Source organism: Neofelis nebulosa, chromosome 4 (genome assembly GCF_028018385.1).
Source record: "Neofelis nebulosa isolate mNeoNeb1 chromosome 4, mNeoNeb1.pri, whole genome shotgun sequence".
Classification (NCBI taxonomy): domain Eukaryota; kingdom Metazoa; phylum Chordata; class Mammalia; order Carnivora; family Felidae; genus Neofelis; species Neofelis nebulosa.
The window spans coordinates 23,730,132-23,746,637 of NC_080785.1; the positions used below are offsets into that span (position 1 = coordinate 23,730,132).

The 16,506-nt window shown below is 38.9% G+C and overlaps 1 protein-coding gene and 1 pseudogene across 6 annotated transcripts in view; one reads left to right on the forward strand and one right to left on the reverse strand.

Annotated features, from left to right (window-relative positions):
- Nucleotides 1-16,506, reverse strand: part of NRF1 (nuclear respiratory factor 1) — a 146,177-nt gene that overhangs the window by 107,468 nt on the left and 22,203 nt on the right. The window lies entirely within an intron of this gene.
- LOC131508997 (large ribosomal subunit protein uL30-like) lies at nt 3,567-4,771 on the forward strand (annotated as a pseudogene).

Here is a 16,506-nt window from a genome sequence, read left to right on the forward strand (position 1 = left end):
GATATGTGAAAGCTACAGACGTCCTCCCTATAAAAATGCATATATACACAGAATTTTCCAAAATATTTCAACATTCTTGGACTCAGATCACAGATTATTTCATGATAATGCATTTACACCAAAGCTGAAACACTAGAGGGTGCCACAACCAAAGAAAAATGTAAAGAAAGCACAGAGAATTTCAGATTGCTTAAAATTCTTCAACTGAAACAAACATCCTTCCACAGGAAAGAAGAATGGGGTGAATCTACTTCACCCAATGCTTTAAAATACATGAACTCTTCTACAGGATCTAGATGAGCACCATCCAACAGAAATTTCTGCGACGGAAATGTTCTGAATTTGCACTGTCCAAAACAGAAGCCGCTAACCACGTGTGGCTACTGACCACGTGAAAATGTGACAACGATGACTAAGGCATTAAAATTAAAATTGTATTTAGTTTTAATTGATTTTTAACTTCAAAACCACATGTGGCTGTGGCTACCACACTGAAGAGTGCAGCTCTACATTCTATTTTTAAGTTTTGAAATGACTTGCTTCTAATCACAGGCATTACACAGCATTGTTAAAGAACTTGAAGGGGGCATCCATGAACATCCAGATAGAGGACTCACAAAAAGTCAGAGGACCAAAGGAACACAGCTCTCGGCTGCCTTCACTCCAGATTCTTTCTTTATACTGCAATTTAATCTGCTAAAAATAAAGCTAATGCTGACCCACCTGTCAGAGAACAGTAGTCTATCCACATTGTAAAACATCTCACAGCTCACAACCCTGTGTCAATCACGGTGCCCTGAATGAAAAAGGTACCTAACTGAATGCTGATGACAATGATAAAAAGGATTAGAAAATGCATTTGCAACTATTCGGATGCTTATTAACAGCCACGAATATCAATAAAAAGCAGGTGAGTTTCTGAAGCTATCCCCGGATTAGAAACACGGTGGATAGGGAGTTGAGTATGCCCAGGCATTTGCTAACGGTCAGAAAGCAGCTGGCTCTTTTTTGCAGAAAAATCATTTGTCCACAGCTGCTCCCCAAATCACCAAAAATCAAATTAGCGGTTGTCATGTGAGAGCAAGATCAGAGGCTGCCTCAATTTCCATTAAGGAGAAATAACTTAAATTGCCAGAAGTCCCATCCCTCCATCTCAGACAAGCACAAAGGACACTTTTATTTCAGATCCTGCTTTCTGTGAAATATAGCATTGTTGCCTGGCGGCCTCTGTGCTGGGCCTCAGTCCTGCTGGATCTGCCTTTCCACAGCCGACATTCAGTTAAAGCGGTCTCTTAGAATTCTGGCGGACCGCTCAACGCATCATTTTTCTCTTGAGATAACTACGCTAACGCTGGTCTCTGGAGAAAATCATGAAGGAAGAAAGGTCAGTACTACAGATGGAGGGACCTGCAAGTCAGGCATTCTCTCACTCGTTTTACAAATATTCACTGAACTCTTATCACGTACTCCCAGATTATTTTAGCAACAGCAGTCCGAGGAAAACTATGGCTGGCAGCTCTTAACTTTTTATTTTTAGTTAAAAAAATGTATTGTTCTAGAAGCAACTGTTTGGGCAATTGAGAAACACAGGTGAGAGAAACAAAAAAGAAACAGGAATCACTACAACCTGCTGAGATGGCCCCGTTACCAAGTTACCAATTTGGTCTATGCTTCTAGCATCCCTCTTCCCCCTGCAGCAGCGAAGCTTCTTATACGGTTGCTTTTGTTTTCTTCCTTTTAAAAACAAAAGTGTGGCTACAGTGCATATCCTATTTTACTTAAGATTTTATTTTTAAGTAATCTCTACACTCAACGTGGGGTTTGAACTCACGACCCTGAGATTAAGGGTGGCACACTCCACCGACTGAGCCAGCCAGGCGTCCCAAGTGCACATACCGTTTCATAAATATTTTAAAATTTAATACATAATAAAATTGTTCATGTTATTAACATTTTCAGACCATTTTTTAACGTTTACAGAGCATTCCCCTGTAAAACTGTACACTGGGTATTTTACTAATTCCCTAAAGTCAATGATTTAGGTTGTTTCCAAGTTTTCACTATTATAAACAGCACTGTGATGACAATTCTGATATTCAATAAATATCTGTTCAATAAATAAGTAGACAAGTGATTTGCTGAGCTAAGTCTTTGCATATACCTGATTATGTCCTTAGTTTCTAAAGGACATGAAACTTTGTTTCATCATTATAATTCTGGACTTGCTATCATAGCAGGCATGGAAAGGTGATGCAGTAAAAACAGCAACCGAGACATAAAAGTAAGCGCATACCTGGCAGTGGATGGAGGACAGAATGAAAATACTAACCTTGACAATGAAAAATGGAGGTATGGCTCCCAGAAGGTAGAATATAGGAAGAGGGAAGTAAGTGCAGGGGTACTCACACCATCTTACAAAATGACAAGTTGAGACCATATTGAAAGTTGATGGATCAAAAAATAAAAATTTATCTCTTAAAAGTTTAAAGATAACTAATCAGAGTCTAAAAATAATATAAATATCAACTAACGGGAGATGGAGAGAGAAAGAGGCAGTAAAATTGAGTTAGTTCTTATTTTTCATATCAAAAAATCTACAAGATATTGTCTAAAGTTGATGACTAAGGAACAGAAGTTTATACATATTAATAAGCCTTATGAAAGTGACTCCAGGAGAAGCTATAAATAGAAATAGTGGGGGCACCTGGGTGCCTCAACCGGTTGGGCGTCCCACTTGGGCTCAGGTCATGATCTCATGGTTCATGAGTTCAAGCCCCACATCGGGCTGTCAGTACAGAGCCCACTTCAGATCCTCTGTCCCCTTTTCTCTCTGCCCATCCCTCGCTCGTGCGCTCTCTCAAAAATAAATAAATGTTAAAAAAAATTTTTTTTAAATAGAAATAGTGAAATGTTTTTTTAAATATTTATTTGTGAGAGAGAGAGAGAGAGAGAGAGAGAGAGAGACAGCATGCACGAGTGGGGTAAGGTGGGGGGGGGTGGAAACAGATGATATGAAGTGGGCTCTGTGCTGACAGAAGAGAGCCTGATGCAGGGCTCAAACTCACGAATGGTGACATCATGACCTGAGCTGAAGTCAGTCACTTACCTGACTGAGTCACCCAGGTGCCCCAGTGAAATAGTTTTTAAACATGGTCTTTAGATGGTAACGCTGGGGATGGGAAGAAAAGAGATGAGGCAGGAGACATGTTTTTTTCATCATAAGCTTCTCCCTCCTATTCGATTTTTTAACATCGAGAAGCTTATGATGAAAAAAACATGTCTCCTGCCTCACCTCTTTTCTTCCCATCCAGATGAAGGTTGGTTAAAGAAGCTGTAACTACTGGGGTGCCTGGGTGGCTCAGTTGGCTGAGTGTCCGACTCTGGATTTTGGCTCTGGTCATGATCTAATGGTTTGTGGGTTCAAGCCTCATATCGGGCTCCATGCTGGCAGTGCAGAAGCTGCTTGGGATTTTCTCTCTCCCCCTCTCTCTCTCTCTCTCTGACTCTCCCCCCTTTTTGCCCCCCACAACACGCTCATGCTCTCTCTCTCAAAATAAATAAACTTTAAAAAAATCTGTAGGGTAGCCACAGCTTTGGAAACATGGCAGAGCAAGAGCAAAGAAAAAAGATTCCTTTGGTTCCAGAAAATCTCCTGAAAAAGAGGAAGGTGTATCAGGCCCTTAAAGCCACTCAAGCGAAGCAGGCACTTTTGGACAAGAAGGAGCAGAAGAAAGGAAGAAAGGAAAAGAGGTCAAGTTTAAGCGACTGGAATGGTTCCTACATGATTCCTGGCGGCAGCAACGCGACAGGGTGCACCTCAGACGACTGGAAGTGAAACCTCACGGTTTGGAAGTGCCGGATAAACATTCCTTGGCCTTTGTTGTACGCATCCAAAGGATTAATGGGGTGAGTTCACTGGTGCAGAGGACCATTGCCAAGGCTTCGCCTGAAGAAGATTTTCAGTGGTGTCTTTTTCAGAGTGACCCCCCAGACCATAAAAACGCTGCGTATAGTGGAACCGTATGTGGCCTGGGGATTTCCAAATCTGAAGTCTGTCCGGGAACTCATCTTGAAACGTGGACAAGCCAAGGTCAAGAATAAAACCATCCCTTTGACAGACAACACAGTGATTGAGGAGCACCTGGGGAAGTACGGTGTTATTTGCTTGGAAGACCTCATTCATGAAATTGCCTTTCCGGGGAAGAATTTCCAGGCCATTTGTGACTTCTTACGTCCCTTCCATCTCTCAGTGGCCCGTCATGCTACCAAGAATAGAGTCGGCTTTCTCAAGGAGGTGGGCTTACCAGGCTATCGAGGCGAACGCATCAATCAGCTCATTCGGCAGCTGAATTAAACCCAGAATATCTGAAAGCACAGCACATTGGAGGTGTGTTTTGTCTTTTGGAATTGTTATCAGTATCTTCAAAGAAGATATTTTCTGCTATACCTTCAGAAACTAGAGGGGGGGGAGTCAAGGAAAAGATGATGACGTTCCTGGCAGGCACGTCTCATCACAGCCCAGTTCCAAGAAAAAATTCCAGTGTGTTTTCCACGTTGACTACACTGTCACCCCTTAAGTCAGCAGAGGACTCATGCCATGGAAGAGAGAATCCTGCTACATCACATCTTCCATTCTGGGGTTTGATGTTAGTAAACGAGTATCCAAGCATGAATACAAGACAGCAGTGGACCACGCTCAGGGACATACTTGAACCTGGGGGTTCTTGGGGCTTTGTTTTGGAAGGAATTTAAAATATAGTTACAAAGAAGAGCACAAAAAAAAAAAAATCTGTAACTATTCACTTTGACTCCCATTGACTATATCCTTCGATCCTTTTTATTTTTTTTGAGAGACAGCATGCGAGTGGGAGAGGGGCAGAGAGAAAGGGAGAGAAAGAGAATCTTAAGCAGGCTCCAAGATCAGCCTAGAGCCCAATGCGGGGCTCGATCCCACAACCCTGGAATCACGACCTGAGCCCAAATCAAGAGTCAGACGCTTAACTGACAGCCACCCAGGAACCCTCATATCCCTCTACCTTGATAGCTAGTCACACTCAACTGCCCACAGAGCTTTCCTTTAACCAGAGGCAAACTTAAAAATACTTAAGACCCTGAAGACCATCTAGTCTGATTTTTCTCATTTTACAGATTTAGTTGAGACCCAGAAAAGTTAAATGAATTACTCAAAGTCACATCTCTAGTTGGTGGCAAAACCAAAATTCAAACCCACATCTCTTGCCTTCCAATCAAGTGCTCCTTTCGTTCCATCAGAGACCTACCCTTTGTCCTGGAGTACAATCTATTATTGGCTTGGGCTCCTTAACTGCTAATCCCACACTACTATGTCTATATCTTCAAGCCAAAATGTGGCTTTTACTCAGGGTGCAGTGAATTTGTATCATAATAAATTTGTATTGTAAATATGCATGTTGGGAACACTTGGGTGGCTCAGTCAGTTAAGCATCAGACTTCAGCTCAGGTCATGATCTCTTGGTTCGTGAGTTCAAGCTCCACACCAGGCTCTCTGCTGTCAGCACAGAGCCCCCTTCGGATGCTCTGTCCCCTTTTCTCTGCCCTTCCCCACTCATTCTCTCTCTCTCTTTCTGAAAAATATATACACTTTAAAAAATTACAAATATGCATGCATATACTTTTTCAAAACTGCACCTGCAGTCACCCACTACAATGCCTCCTGATGCCCCCACCAGCCCTGCCTGAAAGGATACAGCTACTTTGAGGACTGGCCCCTAAAGCCAAGAGGCCTGACAGCACGCTTCCCAGCCGCAGGAGTAAATGCATGGTTTCCAAAGCTCCGTCTTTTGAAGCAATGTCTTCTGTGAGCACCAGGGTGGACAACTGATTTCATGTTTTTCTTCACCCAGATTAAATGATTTAGCTAACTATCCACTCTCACTTTTGGCAGATGGAAAGAGAACAAAACTGATTACAAATTTTGAGGAAAATGGAGAATTGTGCACATTATTTTTATGTTTGTGATGATTATGTCATTTTATAAAAATTGTTTTAAAATCAAATTTTAAATGGTACGAAAGTCCCTATTATTTATATAGATTATGGAAACATGGAAATAAAAAACATGTAAAAATGGAGACCAGACCAATCACTGGAAAGCGAGTATATGCACAGCAGTCAAGAGCTAATAACCAAAACGCCAGTATCTACTGTATTTTCCATAAATTGTACACAATTTTCGGATGGTGTATGCATTGTCTTACTAATTTAAAATAAGTAATACTGGATGGTTAAAGAATGGTTTGGGTGAACTGAGGCTAGGAGACAGTCAAGTCAGTCAGGTAAACTAATTCAGTGGTCCGTGAGGAAGCACTCACAGGCACCTGAGCTAAGACAATGGGGAGGCAAAACATGTCTTAACTATTTAGGTGGTGAAAATGGAAAGGACTTAGTCAACAACTGGCTGTGAAGAGTGAGAGCAAAGTAAGTCCAGTGTGATGCCCACATTTCTGGCAGGTTTAGTGAGTGGCTCATTAACCGAGGCAAGGAGAACAGAACTGCAGAGGAAGACAGTTCATGACAATATTCACATGAGCTCTCCGAACAGACACCCACAGCTGGAGCTGTGATGCAGGTCTAAGTTCGGGATTCACCAACAAGGAGATGGCAAAGAAAGCAGACAGCATGAATACAACTGACCAGGAAATGAATGTAATAGTTGTAAATATGTAAAGCTGGACAAAAAAAGAAGCAAGGAAACTTGGGGAATAATCAAAAGGTATATACAGGAGGAAAAAACAGTAACATACAAAGAAGAATGAGAGGGTTAGAAGAAAAAATGAGAATCAGAAGACAGTAGTGTCAGGGTAGCCAAATGAAGGGAGAAGTCAACAATACAGTGAAAGAAGAATTGAGATAACGACTTGCCAAGAGATTCAATACATTTCATTCATTCAACACATACATGATTATTACCTACTATGTTAAGCACTGATGCAGACAGAGGAGACAGCAATGACCAAAACAAATCCCTGCCTTCTTGGATTTTGCATCCTACCAGAGGGAGAGAAACAATCAACAAAAACTATGCACACACACACACACACACACACACACACACACACATATACATAAGTAAGTTAACAACAAAACTATATATATATATATATACACACAACATATATAAATATATATATAACATATAAACAACAATAACTATATGTTTATGCATATATACATAAATAAGTTAGTGTATATAAATTATATATATAATACATATATAACAAAAACTGTATATATACACATACATACGTATACATATACATAAATAAGTTAACCACCGGAGAGATTCGAGAATGTGCTCTATAAATTACTATGTAAGTATTCTTTCTTCATCCTCTTTTCTTTCTTTCCCTAAAAGCTGCCCTAGTGTAAACAGAAAGAAACCAGAACCTGGAGTCAGAAATGCTTGGTTTTGATTTCTAGTCGCATAACCTTGGGGGAAAAAAAATTGTAAAATTTCCACAACCTTCTGTTTTATCATCTGCAAAACTGAAAATGATAATGCCCACCTCATAGGGCAGTAATAGCTAACATTTATTGAGTCCTTATAACTATATGCTGGATGCTTTCCTAAGACTTTTACATATACAATCTCATATAATCCTCAACTCTATGAGGTATTGTTTACTATTATCCTCAATGACGTAAGATAAAATGAGGCACAAGAGGGTCAAGTTAATTGTTCTAGAGCAAACAGGGAGTAGCAGAAACAAAATTTAAATCTGGACAATATGCACACAGCTTTACAGTTTACAAAACGTGCTCACATCTCATTTTGTTTAAGTATTAGAAAAAATGAAATTGCTTTCTGTAGATCCAAAACAGTCAAATCAATTTCATATGGTTCAACCTTAACTATTATGCTATAGACACCTTAAAAATTGAAATATGAATTTTTTTAACTGTAAAGCACTATGGAAGGTATTATTTTAGGCAACAACAAATAGAACCACACTAAGAACTATTAATACAGGGTGCCTGGGTGGCTCAGTCAGTTAAGTGTCTGACTCTTGGTTTCAGCTCAGGTCATGATCTCACAGTTACTGAGTTCGAGCCCTGTGTCGGGCTCTGTACTGACAGTGCAGAGCTTGCTTGGGATTCTCTCTCTCTCTCCCTATCTCTCTCAAAAATAAAGAAATAAACTTTAAAAAAGAAAAAAGAACTATTAATACAACTGTGACACTGAAAGTAGTATGAAAGGGATCAGACTATATATACAGAAATCCACTCAAACTGCACATCAATAATCAAGAGTCAATAAAAAGTCCATTATATATATGTCCATTATAAATAACCCACGTTTCTATTTGCAGTCTTGGTATTTTGAGCATTAATATTCTGAAAGGTATGGAGAGAATCTCAAGCAGACATTATTTTCCCCCATGGCACTGATCACCATCTGATGTAATATTTTCTCAGCCCATTAGAAAGTAAGCTCACGAGGGCAAAGAGTTTTCTGTTTTACTCAGTGCTGTTCAGAAACTATTCAAAGCTCACAGTAATCACTCAAATTCATTTGCTGAAAAACTTGAGAAATTAGAATTTCCTAAATTACTTGGACAAGAATACAGGAAATACATTTTAAGACACAGATAAATAGTACTGAGATTTTGTGATGTAAACAATAACAAATAAAACCATCTTTCCCAATGGCATACGATAGTAAGTAACAGTTTCTACCCTTAAACATTTCAGAAAGTGTCAGACATCCAAATTTTGAATACTACCCATTCAGAAATAAAAATCCCCACATTTACTTTGTGAGTAATCCATCCATTAAAATAAACTGTATCTTGAATTACTTACAAAATTAAATTTAGGATTGCATATAATCAAAGTTACAAACAGTAGTAAGAAGGAAAAAATCATCTTAGAATCCTAGATTAGAAAAGGAAGTTAGAGAAAAGTAAAAAAGCACATATGTTTCAGGACTGAAATAAATGAAATTTAGAAAGTGGTTGAATATAAAATTTAAACGACTTCACTTAAAACTAGGAATAACATTTCCATTTTAGAATTTGTTTAACCTGTCCAAGATATCCCTAAGCTGATGGGAGGAGGGGGAATGCTACCCTAAGTTTCTAAAGGAACACAAGCTCTGTAAATAACACTTACGCTATATTCTCTATTCAAAAAAAAACAAAACAATTTTTTCCATGACTATCAAATGTTGCATCCATTTAGAATAAGTCTTTGAAGAGTTATAGAGCACTGTACGAAGAATAATCATCCTGTAAGAATAACATTTTTTTCACTACATTTCCCAATGTGATCTTTGGTAAAATTCTAAAAAACAGAAGGGGAAAAGGGACCATCAAATGTAATTTACCATATACATTTATGAGCAGCCACTTGGCCTTGGCCACAATAGATATCCTGCAGCTGGCTGTCAAACCACTAAAAGCTGCTTGTCACCCACCTTCCTAATCTCTTAGAACTAAGCTCACTAAGGTCAAAACAAGTCAACTGCCTTTCTCACCAGCAGTAATATACTGGAATAAAAGTGTCAAGTACAATTCTGACTGCCAAGACTTTGTTCTTAGGAACAGACTTGCAACTATTAAAGGCGACATTAAATTAGAGCTATTGTCTAAAAGAAAAGGACTATCTACATCTGTAGCTTAATTGGGATAATATTTCTGAGGTCTTGATCGGTAATCAGACCAGAGGAAAGAGAACCAACTGGGGGAAAAAAAAAAGCAACAAATATCACAACCCCCCAAAAAGAGTGAATAAAGAGTAGACTACTTAAAAAAAATTACTATGCCAGTAGCAATATGTAAGTACAACCAGGGTTATATTTTAGAACTGATTCCATGCGTTATACAACAAGGAATATTCACTCCAACCTAGTATAGGAGGAATACTACTGAAGTATTAATAAAGTGTGAGGCAGACGAATTTGTCCTGACATAGAAAATGTCCACAATATATGTATGAAATTAAAAAAAAAAAATAGATGATAAAAATCCGCTAGAATGAGTGTGGTCTCACTAAAAAAAAAAAAAGTATAGATATGGTTATGAGCAAGCAAATTAATCTAGAAAGATATACTGAAACTATTAAGAATGCTTCTGTGCAGAATGGAATTATGAAGACTATTTCTTTTATATAATTTTTTCCCTTTAAAACAATAAGTATGTAATTACTTTTATAATGGGGGTGGGGGTGGAGATTTCTAGGTCTAGGAAAGAAAAGACAAACACGGTAATAAGTCTCTCTCTCCCCCTTTACCAAAGGAAAAATCTGAGGATGGCCTCCAAGCTCATGAAGTCACAAAGACACAGTCTAGACTGTCAAAGCTGCATGAGGTTCTGTGGGAATTCTTTAAGCAGAATCCTACGTGGAACCTGAAAACATAGGATAACAGTAGAACTTCTCCTATTGAAGGAGCTGGGAAACACAGACAGCTATACACACTCACCCTCCTCATCTCCTGCAAGGCCTTCTGAGGCTCCTTAGGACCCCACAGAGCACAAGTGGAAACTCCCCGATTAATGCAAGTCTTCCATTGTGCAGTTGGGAAATTGACCCCAAGGATTAGTTTCCTGTTAAGGCCTCTGCCTTACAGACTGGCCCCAGGGTCATTTTATCTGCTAGTCATGACAGACATAGTCCCTGAGCCGTTATCTTTTTAAATACATACAGAATAGTTTACAGAAAGTGGAAAAGATAGATCCATTGGCTCCAAAATACCAAAAGAACACCGCAAAATAAAAATTAATGTATAAATGTCCAAAAAGGAAAAAGGAACATAACGGTTCTTGCTATGCAACATGATTCAAGACACAACTTAGTGGCTTTGCAACTGTGTTTTTCTACTGTCTGAGGGTCATGTTTAGCCATACATATCCATCAAAGTAATGGAAGCTGGAATCTGCCACTGAGATAAAGAAGTGGAAACAAGGCAGCAACAGGACAGTTTGAGACTAAAATGTCAGAAAAGGTACGTTGGTCAAGTAGGAAGGTCAAGTAGCAAGTCTAGTGATGCAAGAGATAGTGAAGTCCACCCTTGAAGGGTAAAATAGAATTCCATAGACTCTCAACAGCCTAAAAACAATAAACAAGGGGGTCCTGGGTGGCTCATTTGGTTAAGCGTCCGACTTCGGCTCAGGTCATGATCCCACGGTTGGTGGGTTTGAGCCCCATGTGGGGCACTGTGCTGAGCTCAGAGCCTGGAGCCTGCTTCAGATTCTGTCTCCATCTCTCTGCCTCTCTCCTGCTTGTGCGCTCTCTCTCTCTCTCAAATATAAAATAAAAAACAAAAAAAATAGATACCTTAAAAAGAAATAATAATAAACAAAATCTCACAGGAGGTATTTTAAGAGGGATAAACATACCATTCTGAACTTTGGTCTAAAAAAAATCATTGCAGGAAAACATAGGATGATAAAGACTTGTATCATTATCATACACACAAAAAAGTTCTGGGGTGCTGGGGCACCTGGGTGGTTGTGGTTAAGTGTCCAACTCAATCTTGGCTCAGGCATGATTTCACAGTTTGTGAGATCGAGCCCTGTGTTGGGCTCTGCACAGACAACATGGAGCCTGCTTGGGGCTCTCTCTCTCTCTCTCAAAACAAACAAACAAACAAACAAACTTAAAAAAAGATTCAAGGGTTTGGTTCACACTAAACTTAGTATGGAAATGAACATAGGACAAGTAACACATATAAATGTGGATAATCAAAGGTGGTTTCTGCATCAGCCTGACCACAAGTTAGTTAACATACAGTGTAGTGTTGGTTTCAGGAGTAGAATTTAGTGGTTCATCACTTACATGTAACACCCAGTGTTCATCCCAACAAGTGGGCACTCTACTTTTTAAAGATGTGGAAAAATCCAATATTTTAAGAAACAGTTGAAAAAAAAATAGAGATGTCTAAGTCTAGAGAAGAAAGGGCTTTAGGAAAATGACTTCCCAAATATTAAAGGGCTGCCATAAGGAAGAGGAATTATAAATGGGGTGTATGGCCCCAATAAGAAAAAACAGGCCAGAAGTTAGGGTAGGAAGGGCAGAATTCTGGTTAACAGATCGTTTATCTAACAGGGGTGTGAAGACAGTGAATTGTCAGAAAACAGAAGTTCTCCTGTCACTAGACACCTGCATGCAAAGCACACAAAACCACTTGGGGGCGCTGGAGAAGTGGGCTTGGGCACATCAAACTAGTATGCAGAAACTAAGGGAGCAAAAAACAGATTCTGCACCATGGGGTCCACCGTGGACTATTTCAGGGAGGCTGTCCCAGGCGAAATGGATACATACCCCAAATAAACTGTGATTCAGTCCTTGCTCTTCACTTATTGGGAGAATATAATTTCTTGATCTATAATTCTACTGTATTTGGGGGTGTGTACAAATGTACACACAAACAGAATCATGCACATAGTATAAAATTAGCTCTAACCAAAGGGTTAGTCTTCTCTGAGAACTGTAACAGTAGAAGCTGAAAGACTTTCCTAGAGAAATGTAGGAAAACACCAAAACTCTTCTGCTATCATAGTCTTAAAACATTTTATACAGTTTCCTTAGTAACAAATTGCAAAGGAAAGCAGGTTTTATTAACGCACTGCTTCCTTCATCTTTGAAGATTATGTAAAGTGAAACTGATAACGTAACAACACCTTTACTGAATGCTGTAATCTCAGTCACCCATAATATAGCCAAGAGAGCCTGGGAAAGGATTTTAGTTTTGACTTACTTTGCCTTTTTAATTTGTGTGCTATTCTAACAAGTGTAGCGCTGATTTCCCGGCCTAACACAGAGGTGGTAAAGCAAGGCAAAGAGGGTAAGAGCAAAAAACGAAAAGCAGACAAGAACAAAGTACCACGAGCTGGTGTGATGGAGGGACAGACGGCCCTAGAGACCTCACCTGCTTATAAGGGCATTATCCTATCACAGAACAAGCATTCTTCTACATATCTGAGTAATGTGTTTTTTCACAAAACATGAACAACCTAAAATACATATGGCAGTAACTCTGGAAGACAGTTTGACAGTTTATTACAAAACTAAACATACTCTTACTATGTGATCTAACGATTACACTTGTTGGTATTTAGCTAAATAAGTCGAAATCTTATGTATACGCAAACACTGGCACATTAATGTTTATAGTAGCTTTATTCATAACTGCCAAACCAGGATATCCTTCAATAGGTGAATTAATAAACAAATTGTGGTCCACCCAGAAAATGGGATGTTATTCAGCAGTAAAAAGAAATGAGCTATATCAAGCCATGAAACAACATGGAGGAACCTGAAGGGCACAATGCTAAGTGAAAGAAGCCAATCTGAAAATGCTACATACTGTAATAATTCCAACTATATGACATTCTGTAAAAGGCAAAACTAGGGAAACAGTAAAAAGATTAGGGTTGGGAAAAAGGGAAGGAAGGACCACAGGGGATTTGGGGGCACTGAAACCATTCTGTATGATACCATAATGGATGACACATCATAATACACTTGTCAAACTCTCAGGCTGTACAATGTAGTGAGTCCTAATGTAACCTATGGCCTTTTGTTAATATTGGTTCATCAACGGTAAGAAATTTACCACACTAAAGCAAGATGTTAATAGAAGGATGGGGTGGCGAGGGAGTATACAGGAACTTACTATACCTTCCGCTCCATTTTTCTACTAAAACTGCTCTAAAAAATGAAGTATATTAGTTTTTTAACTATATGTCAAAAATCAATGTTCCCATAAGAAATCAGGGTAAAGGTGGGGGACAGGAACTTTCAGGCACAGCCAGGAGTTCCTCTAATCCTAAATCACCATAGCCTAGAGTTACATATGCTGAATAGTAACATATATGTGATATTTATTTTCATGGTTTATATAGATTTATTCTTAAAATATGGTTTATATGTAAAATGTATACATAGCTTATAGTTTATAATAGTTATACAGTGCTAAATACATTTGAATGTATGGAGTGTATGGTGGTTAAGAAAGACTGAAGAAACCAGGGGGTGGGACAGCTTCATCTCATGAAGAGATGATGTTGCTTGTTACAGCTTTCCCAACACTGCTAATAAAGTTCAACTAAAAAGTGCACAAGAGTTCAAACAGAGGCACTGAGGCCAAAAGAAGTTCCAATACAGTTCAGTAATCAGTGCATTCCACAGTGAAATCGAGTTGCCAAGAAAAGATAAAATTATAAAAAGTACATAGAATTCTGGTTCAAACTGTACAGAAATACACATTGTAGGCGCTTTTTCTTTAAGACTTTTTTTTGGGACACCTGGCTGGCTCAGTCAGTACAGCATGCAACTCTAAATCTTAGGGTGCTGAGTTCAAGTGTTGGGCGTGGAGCCTACCTAAAAAAGGCTTGGTTTTTTTACTTAGTGTTTACTCTTGATGTTGTATGGGTTTAGACAAATGACATATCCATCACTATATGATACAGAGTATTTTCACTACGCTAAAAGTCTTCTGTGTTCTGCCTATTCATTCCCCCTATCTCCACCACTGATCTTTTTCTTTTCTCCATAGTTTTGCCTTTTCTAAAATCTCATATAGTTAGAATCATACAGCATGTAACCTTTCCAGATTGGCTTCTTCCACTTGGTAATATGCATTTAAGGTTCTTCCACGTCTTTTCATGGCTTGATGGTCATTTCTTTTGAGTGCTGAATAATATTCCAATGTATGGATGTACCAGGTATCAATTCTTTCTTTCACAGATCTTGCCTTTGGTGTTGTCCCTAAAAAGTCACCACCATACCCTTGATCATCTAGATTTTCTTTTTTTAATTTTTTAAGATGTTTACTCATTTTTGAGAGAGAGAGAGAGAGAGAGAGAGAGAGAGAGAGAGAGAGAATGAGTGAAAGACGGAGAGACAACGAGGGAGACACAAATCCGAAGCAGGCTCCAGGCTCTGAGCTGTCAGCACAGAACCCCACGTGGGGCTTGAACCCACAAACCGCGAGATCATGACCTGAGCTGAAGGCAGACACTTAACCGACTGACCCACCCAGGCACCCTGATCATCTAGATTTTCTATGTCATCTTCCAGGATTTTTGTAGTTTTATATTTTAAAACATTTAGGACTATGATCCACTTTGAGTTAATTTTAGGGAAGGGTGTAACGTCTGTGTTTAGATTCTTTTTTTTTTTTTTTAGATTCATTTTTTGGCATGTGGATATCCAATTGTTCTAGCACCATTTGTTGAAGAGGTTCTCTTTGCTCCATTGTAATGCCTTTGCTCCTCTGTCAAAGATCAGTTGACTATATATATGGGGAGCTATTTCTGGGCTGTCTATTCTGTTCCCTTGATTTGTCTGTCTATTCCTTCAATACCACACTGCCTTGATTACTATAGCTTTACAGTCAGTCCAGTAGTATCAGTCTTCCAACTTTGTTCTTCTCCTTCAATATTGTGTTACTTTTTTGGGGTCTTTTGCCTCTCCATATAAACTTTAGAATCAGTTTTTCAGTATCCATAAAATAACTTGCTAGGACTTTGACTGGGATTGCACTGAATCTATAGATCAAAAGGCGTTTTTATTAAAGCATGGTGACAGGACCTGTGCGATCAAGTTATGACATCCTGACAATATTGAGTCTTCCTATCCATGAACACGGAATCTATCTCTATTTATTTAGTTCTTCTTTGATTTCTTTCATCAGTTTTACAATTTTCCTCATATAGATTTTGTCCTTATTTTGTTATATGTATAACCAAGTATTTCATCTTTTTCATTTTTTAAAATAAAAAATGATTAAAACCAAAACAGTACTTATGTTTAAAGATAAGCATCACTTATCCAGTAAATTTGTTCAGTATAAAAATCTCTCATGTAAGTTTAAGAATACGTTTAAAGATAAGCATCACTTATCCGGTAAATTTGCTCAGTATAAAAATCTCTCATGTAAGTTTAAAATATGCTCACAGAGACAGAGTGAGCAGGGAGGGGAGGGGCTGCTCCCAGGGGAGGGAAGGAGGGAGGGAGGGAGGGAAGGAGGGAGGGAGGGAAGGAGGGAGGGAGGGAGGGAGGGAGAGAGAGAGAGAGAGAGAGAGAGAGAGAGAGAGAGAGAGAGAGAGAGAATCCCAAGCAGGCTCTGCACTATCAGTGGAGAGCCCGATGTGGGGCTAGAACCCATGAACCGTGAGATCATGACCTGAGCAGAAATGAAGAGTCAGACGCTTAACAACTGAGCCACCCGGGCGCTCCCAGATGTCTTTATACAGTGTTTCTATACTAAAAAATATGCCACAATATTTGGTATAAACAGTAAATTTACCAGGTATATGTCTAATATATAATGCTCATTCATTTTCTATTTCCAACAAAGAAGCAACTAAAATGGAGTTACAGCCTTTATGTGGCTGTTTTGCAATTCTGTGTAATCAATAAAACTGTATTACTTATGTATTAAAAGGTAACACAAAATACATAAACTTAATTAGGAAGGGGGAAAACAAAACAAAACACACCCAAATATTAACTGTGGCATCT